Source organism: Mastomys coucha, unplaced genomic scaffold (assembly GCF_008632895.1).
Source record: "Mastomys coucha isolate ucsf_1 unplaced genomic scaffold, UCSF_Mcou_1 pScaffold23, whole genome shotgun sequence".
NCBI lineage: Eukaryota > Metazoa > Chordata > Mammalia > Rodentia > Muridae > Mastomys > Mastomys coucha.
The window spans coordinates 32,481,473-32,490,424 of NW_022196906.1; the positions used below are offsets into that span (position 1 = coordinate 32,481,473).

The window sequence follows — 8,952 nt, forward strand, 5'->3', positions numbered from 1 at the left end:
CAGTCCCAATTACATTCGCAAGGCTCAGGGATCTAAGTGGAAGTGGAGGGTGAATGATTGTAAGAGCCAGAGCCAGATGACTCCAAGGAAAGAGTGCCTTCCAGATACAAGAGGACTGATATACATATGAACTTACAAAGACTGTTGTGATATGACCAGAAATAGGACTTGTACAAGTTAAAACCAGAGAAAAACCTTTGTACCAAGTAGAGAAAGTAGACAGAGAGACTAACACTGGACTAAGAAGTGAACTTGCAATTGGTACCTGCTAGGAAATGGAAAATCACTTTTCTCCAATGGAGTCACATTCTAGGTCAGGCCCCATTCCCAGGAGGAGTTGGCTAACATAACACAGACTTCACTATTTTTCTGTGTGTTTTGGTTTGGTTTCATAATTTTTGTTTTATTGATTTTGTTTTGATCTTCAATTTTTGAGGATTTTATTAGAGAGGGGGGAAGGGAGATATTAAGGAAAATCTGGGAAGAGTTATAAAAATTTTTTCTAAAAATAGACAAAAGAGAAGAAAAATACTTAAAATATACAAAGAATTAAAAACAACTAAAAAATTTAAAAAACACAAGAGTAAGGAAACCTGAACATTTAGTAAACCAACAACCCAACTTATATATTGGCTATGGGATTGAAGAGGAAGTTCTTTAAAAAACAAAAAACCAACATATAAACAAATCTTCCCAAAAAAACTTTAAAAAGTGTTCAGCATACTTAGCTACCACATGAATGTAGATTAAAACTACTCTATTAATCTGTCTCATTCCAGTCATATTGCTAGTCATAAGGAATACAAGCATGGACATGGTGTGGGAAAGGGGGAACCTTTATACAATGTTGACATAGAGGGTACACTAATGTAGCCAATGTGGAAATACATCTTCAGTACCCACAAAACTAGAAACTAGTTTCTAGTACCACATAGTTCCACCATGTAAGCCAGCTATGAATAAAAAGGCAGGCATACATGAAAACGACTTTATTTCTTGCAAAAAGGTACTTTAAAAAGCATGTTAATTCCCACTCAATTAACAAGAGCTACAAAATGAAATGTAGACAATGAACAATGAACCCATCAACAATGAAAAGGTAATAGAAACATGATAGCTATACACAATGGAATATTACTCAGCCATTAACAGAAATGAAATTGTGAAACTTAATTTTAAATGTATGAAACTAGAAAATTATATAGAGTCCAAAAATAATCATATTTACATGTTAGTTCAAATGCCCTGTTTGATGTATTTAGCCTGGAGAATAGTGAAAGTCAGGAAAGTAGTAATGGTCCAGTATGTGAAAGGCTGGATTTTGTGTGGCAGTCATTGATAAGTTGCCTATGCCTCAGTGGATAACTCACTCAGATGCATATATATATATATATATATATATATATATATATATATATATATGCAATATGTGTTCTGAGTGAGTATAATACCATGTTAAAATAATGTGATCAAAAGAAACATAAAAAGGGGTTTAATTTAGCTTACAATCCCAAATAGATAAAGTATATCATTGCAAGCATGATATAGAATTTTGGCAGAAGCAGTAAACAAAATTATCACACTATCATATACAAATAGGAAACAGAGGGACAGAGATAGAAAGTATAATAAGTGTGACATGGCTAAAACCCCTCAAATCAGCCTTAAATAACATACTTATTACATTATCTCTACCTTTAAAAGTTTTATAACTTCCCTAGGAGCACCAGCAGTAAAACCAGGTTTTGTCATATGTGAGTACATTTGAGACATTTTTTCATTCAAATTATAGTATATGTGTATACCATGTGTACTACATGTACATCATATATGGTAATATATTTTTTTTTTACAGGTAGTGACAGCAGCTAGAAAGACTCCTCTGTGGACATATGCAATGTCTTACTTAATTTCCTATTCCCTGAGATATTTCCATTTGATATGGAATTTTAAAATGAATATAAAATGTTGCGATTCCATGAAGTCAATTTAACTGTAGTGAACATTATGTAAATAGAAGACAGTTAATTCTCCATAGTGTTTCCCCTGGAGAAGTATAGTTCTTTCCATTTTTAATCAGGTACCTAGGATTTGGAATGCCAGAATCCTCTTGGGACAGATTGGCAAGTGGCTCTTGGCATCAGTAGATGCTCTGTATCTCCCCAAGGCTAGTGAAGATGCCCTGGGCAAAGTCCCTCCATCGGTTATAATTAATAACTAATGATTTCTGAGAGCCTTGGAAAGCAAAGTGTATGTTCTGGATCTCTTAGTACAAAATCCATTCCAAACTAAAAGCTTACTTAGCATTATCTTTTTCTGCATCATATACCCCTAGATTTATGAGTAGCTGTCACTATCACTGCAATGGAAGGGAAGAAAGTGAAGAAGATCCCTTCTTGAAGTCTCCATCCAAAAAAAGTGAACATTTTGATTTTGAAACTTCAAGGTGTCTTTGTTATGTCTCATCTCCTCATCTGAGAGCACCATGGAGTCTGAGGTAGGAGCTAGGCTATCAAGGTAGAAATTAAGCCGAGATGCTGAAGTTGTTTGCTCTTTATCCTCACAGAAATGTATATTTAATATGCACATCTTAATTCAGTAGATATTAGTTCTATAAAACGTTAGGATACCTTATTATATATGTGTTATGTGTGTGGATATATACATTTCACAGCTTGAATGTGAAGATCAGAGGAAAATTTGCAGCAATTGGTTCACTCTTCTCCTGCTGTGGATCAAACTAAAGTTATCAGGCTTGGAGGCAAGTGCTGTTTACTGTCTCTCTTGGCCACTATTCACCTTTATAATTCCCTTAGTATTATAAGGGTATACCTACAGAAACGTAAATGGAAAAGAAGTGCAGAGACAGATAGCTTTAAGACTAATTTTCCATTCTGACTCAATATTATTATAGAGAGTTTACTGGGAAAAGCTGGGATATCATCTTACTGTTCCTAATCCTTCCATTCTCACAGATATGATTTGAGGAGGAATGGCCTCTGGCAATGATTCCACCACAGTGAAGGAGTTTATTCTGCTGGGCTTGACACAGCAACCAGAGCTCCAGCTGCCATTCTTCTTCCTTTTCTTGGGAATCTATGTGGTCTCCATGGTGGGGAACCTGGGCTTGATGGTTCTGATTGTTTTGAATCCTCACCTGCACACCCCCATGTACTACTTTCTCTTCAACCTTTCCTTCATTGATTTCTGCTACTCCTCTGTCATAACCCCCAAAATGCTCGTGAGTTTTGTGAAGCAGAACATCATCTCTCATGCTGAGTGCATGACTCAACTCTTTTTCTTTGCCTTCTTTGTTATTGATGAATGTTGTATTTTGACAGCGATGGCCTATGACAGATATGTGGCCATATGTAAGCCATTGCTTTATAAGGTTACCATGTCCTATCAGGTCTGCTTCATGATGACAATGAGTGTGTACACCATGGGGTTTGTGGGTGCCATAGCCCACACAATTTGCATGCTGAGACTCAATTTCTGTGATGGCAACATCATTAATCACTACATGTGTGACATACCTCCTCTCCTGAAGCTCTCCTGCACAAACACCTCTGTCAATGAGCTGGTGGTTTTCATCGTTGTGGGTGTCAATGTGATAGGACCTACATTGATCATCTTCACTTCTTATACTTTAATCATTTTCAATATTTCCCATATCCGTTCCACTGAGGGCAGATCCAAGGCTATTAGTACCTGTAGCTCCCACATAATAGCTGTTTCTATTTTCTTTGGAGCCTCGGCATTCATGTATCTTAAGCCTTCTCCTGTTGGATCTGTGGGTGAAGATAAAGTATCCACTGTTTTCTACACCATTGTGGGACCAATGTTGAATCCTTTCATCTACAGTTTGAGGAACAAGGATGTCCACATTGCACTTCATAAGACTTTGAAGAAAAGCATGCTTATCTAGATAGAAACTGTTTTGCTTCTAGATGCAGATCTTACTTGTTTCATGTGATGTATCAAGCTTATAGAGAGAATCCTAAGAAGTTGAAGTGGAATTCCAACTATTCAGTAATACAAAAATTAATTGTGCAAAAACGGTTCACAAATTAAGGCACTGTGAAGAAGAGTCCTTTAAAAAAAAAAGAAACAGAATTTATTTGGTTCTTATAGTTTCAGAGGAAATGTCATTGGGCACTACAGTCATGAGAATTACAACACAGAGGCAGGCTGAAGCAATAGTGGACAGCTTACATGTTGATCCATAGCAACATACCAAGAGAGCTAAATTGGAAATGGCTTTGGCTTTTTTTTATTAGATATTTTCTTTATTTACATACCATATGATTTGCAGGCAGATTTCTGAGTTCGAGGACAGCCTGGTCTACAGAGTGAGTTCAGGATTGCCAAGGCTACACAGAGAAACCCTGTCTCAAAAAAACCAAAAAACCAAAAAAAAATTATAAAATTTGAATAAATTAAATAATACAATAAATTAAAATTATAAATATTCAGTAGTTAATTCTCTAGCTTACTTTCAGATTTTCTAATATCTACTTTCTGTTTTGACTTATTATAAAGCTTAGTATTATCTCAAACTTGTTATTGTTTTGTCTCAGCCTCCTGAGTGCTAGGATTATAAGTAGGAATATGCCACTGCATATGACTTATGTGGATTTGAGTAGAAGAAGTTCTGAATTAATGTATCCAGCAGTGACAAGATTGTGAATTTAGCTTTTTACTAGAATACATCTAGAATTCTGTAGAGCTGTAATGGACATGCATTGACTTGGAGGCCTTAGACTAATCAATTTCCTAGTTTAGAGAACCTCTCTGTTCAGTGTTGAACAAGTTTCTGTTAGGAGAGGTTTCTTTATTTCTCTAAAAGAAGAGGAGAAATGTGAGTACCCCTGTCAGTGTTCCTTTAAGTTCAAGAAAATTTGGAAAAGTGAAGTCAAATTTTCTTACCCAGGAAATAAAATAGCAACTTCATTGGCCAAAATCAATGCAATGTATATCAGTATGTACATCTTTGCCAGAGATTTGGAGATTTGTGTGATCCATGAAAAAATAATTTAGAAATGATGCATATGCATTAAAGTTTTGTTAGGAAAAGGAGGAGTGCTGCTAAAAAAAAAGAAAATTTCACTCTCCCTAGGACAGGGGCTTTCATCCAAGGTCCTTCGCTTTGAGTCCTGAGAATCTCTCACCTCCCAGGTCTCTGGTACATTCTACAGGGTCCATATAACTTTAATCCCATAAAAGACTACATTTTTCACTCTTTTGAAGCCTTATCTAACTGTACACATAATACAGCTATGTTAAACATTCCACTTCTAATTTGAAGGGAAATTCATTTCCCAGTTTACCTTTAGCAATACTGTGTTGTTATTTTTTGCATGCCAGGTCAATTTCTTCCCAGTTATTTGCATGCCAGACTCTAGAGCAGACACAAGCCCTAGGCTCTGAATTGCATCAGGTAGCAATCAAAATGAAAGTTTATTTGATTTTGTCATTTTACCCATATGGTACAAATCTTCCAATATGGAAAGATGACTGAAATTGTAAACATGTGACTAGTTTTGGCTATAAATTCTCTAAGTTTTGTGCTTTGTATCCTCATGGATTTAGCTTATAAACTATAGATAACTGTACAGATTAAATAATGTGTCATGTATTTAAATAACACTGACTTGTTTCATCTTGTACAAGTTTTATTTTACTGTTTCTTAAATTAAGATTCTTGTCACTCAACATTCTTGAAATGAACAAGAATCTTATACTACATTACTTATCTCCTCCATTCTGTTGGCTTATTGTAAGTTCTGATACAGCTATTATTGTGTAAACATTATCTTAGCTATTGAAATTACCAATGAAATTGAGTCAGAAAAATTGGTGGTAACACATGGAAATAATAATTTCCTTACCACAGAAGATTTCATATATATGTATATTATTAAATAGATACAGACTAGGTCTACAGTTTAAATAACTTTAATTAAAACATATAACATAAAGGTGGGTATGGTGGCACATGCCTTTAATCCCAGCACTTGGGAACCAGAGGTAGGCTCAGCTCTGTGAGTTTGAGGGTAGCCTATCTATTGAGTGAGTCCAGGATAGCCATATAAACATTGTATGTATGTATGTATTATGTATGCATGTATGTATATGTATTTGTATATATATATATATGTGTGTGTATACGTGTGTGTGTATGCTATGTATATATAGCATGTATGTACACATACATGTATATAACATATAAACTTATATTACATAGAGAAAAAATATATACATTGGCTGAACAAAAACAATACCAACAGACATGCCAAAGTAGATGGGGATGGGAAAAAGCCCACAAGGCTTTAACTTTACGCAAAGAACTATGTGCACCTGAGGAAATGTGGAAGAGAGACAGGTGGTCTTCCCCAGGGAAAATATATGAATTGCTTTTCCAAAAACTGTAGGGTTATGGAGTCCCATATCTGCTCTGTCACAGGCAACGGCTGCTGGGGAGGTGGGACCCAGGCAGTCGACCATGCTTACCCAACACTGTTGCCACACAGGTATTGGGCTGTAGGGAAGCCCCACGACAGTTGCTCCAGGAGTGGGAAAGCGCAGTTTGAGGCACAGTATAGCTGGGGCTGTCTCTGGGTCTTTGGGGCCTGCAACAAGGCTAGGGCCTTCTGGTACTCAGCCTCTCGAACACTCAGGCACTGCTGGGAGCTGAGGAAGAACTAAGAGAGCTAAGAACGGAATGGGAGAGTGGGGGCCCATAGGCTGTATGTGGCCTGGGTCGTGGGTTCTGCAGAAACTCTTTGGCTTGATGGTGGTGGTCTTGGGCTTGTTGGCTGTGGTTGGGAGTGCAGAGATGCCTTCTATGGGAGATTACATGGCGGCTCTATAGGAGAAGGTCTTCCCTCCATGGCTCCCCATGGCCAATCCTGATGAAATATAAGTCAGTCCATGATTTTAAGACATTTATTGTCATGGTGAAAGTGGATGAGTAAAACCATACCCCACTTCTCAGGGTGGGTCTGAGATTAAATACATTTTGCAGGGAGAAATGTCTGGGAAGGAAAACTTATTGGATTCATTTTCCAAATATCTACAACATTCTTAAGCTATAATTAATTTAGAGTTTTATCCTATGTCTATATTCTTCATCATTTTAACCCCAGAAGATTCTCTATGAAACAAAACTTCCCTTTCTAAACTTTAAAAACAAACAAACAAAAACCAAAAAATAGAATCTCTTATAACAATTTCTTTTGTCAAACACATTTCGTGGCCTGGAAAGCTAGCTTAGACATTAAGAGCTTATATACTGTTCTTGTAGGGAACCCTCCACATGCAGTTCAAAACTATCTGTAACTCTAGCTCCAGGAAATCTAATGCATTCTTCTGGCCTCTATTATTGTTCTTGGGCAAAAGTTCACACTTACACACTAGTACACACATGCGTGCACACATACATTACTATAATTAATATGTAACAACAATTATTTTAAAAAGAGTTCATTAATTTGAAAAAAGGTAAAAAGAGTTAAATGGGAGAGATTTTAGGGAGGGAAGGGAGAAATGATCTAACTCAATCTCAAAAAATTAAAAAAATTTCTCTGTACAGCTGATTTTGTTTAAAAATTAAAAAAAAATCTATTTAAGTAGAACAACTTGTGTTTGTGTGCTGGCAGTTTCACATTCTTGTCATACATAATTTGACATACATCATTTCTCAATTCTTTTTATTACTTCGTTCTCCAGACACTTTAGGCCTTTGCCGTGGAGGAATGCTGTTTTTTACTTGATTCCCTTGGATTGTTCATCTATCATTCTTTCTAGCCATATTCACATGCTTACGGATCCACAATACAGAGTGGGTAGGACCCTTTTTAGTCCAATAAACAACCAAAAAATGTCCCAAAGGCAACCAACCCACAGAGCATTCTGAGAGGAAATTCTTCAGTTGAGATTCTCTCTTGCTAGATATGTGTAGATTTTGGTCAAGTGGAAAAAAAGTAACTAGAACATGTTAATGTTGATGATTCATCTGCTTTAGTAGTTTCTTTTCTCACTGCTGTGACAAAAGGCTTTACACAGGCATATCAAGGAAGGATTTGTTTTGATTCACAGATTGATGGCCCAAACCATTAAGATACAAAGAGGACAGTAGTAGGACCAGGAGACAGATGGCTGCTATGAAAGGATGGAAACAAGGAGAGATGAACATTGGTGCTCAGGTCACTATGATATTTGTTTTGTCTAAGTTCTGGCACATTGAAAGATGCTGTCCACCTTCAGGATGAGTTTGGCTATGGCACTTGAAGAAATCTATAAATTCCCTCTCAAGACATTGAGGCATGCTACACCTAGATTATTCTAAATCCTGTTGAGGTGATAATCACTATTAATAATCATGCACATTCCTGTGGTAAATTTAATTCAATAGCATCTTGAAAAAATACATTTGCTTTTTAAAACCCACTGTGTTCCAAACTAAACAGAAAATATGTCGTTACATGTGAATCTGTGGTAACACAAATATTCCCTATACCTATTATCAATGATTGACTCTTTAGGTATTTGGAACAGAACATCTGGAAGCCCAGTAGACCTGTACAGATTCCATTCTGAAAATTAGAATAAGAGCATGGCTCTTCTACATTAAAACTTCTTCCTGGTAGTCACTGGAGAATTAATATGTTTAGTAAATAATTTAAGAAGGAATAGGACTCAGGAAGTGAAAGGTTGATCTGGAAACTTTGAAATGTAGCCACACCAAGTTTGACAATAGGCTTTATTTTACTAATTTGTCTCTTTATCTTCCAGTAAGGGGAGAAATGCCACATGTAGATAGGTCATATTGACCCAAAAGTTAATGAGGTATGACCGTACATATGGCTGCCACTAAATAAAAGAGAACTTAAATTATCCCAGTCCCTTTATCAGTAATGAAAGCTTGGAGACAGATCACAAAGATGCCTC

At 36.3% G+C, this 8,952-nt stretch overlaps 1 pseudogene across 1 annotated transcript; it reads left to right on the forward strand.

The window, feature by feature from the left end:
* The first annotated feature begins 2,977 nt into the window (after positions 1–2,977).
* Positions 2,978–3,928, forward strand: LOC116072804 (annotated as a pseudogene). Its single transcript, XR_004111557.1, has one exon. The product of XR_004111557.1 is annotated as an olfactory receptor 145-like (transcript).
* The last annotated feature ends 5,024 nt before the right edge of the window (positions 3,929–8,952 follow it).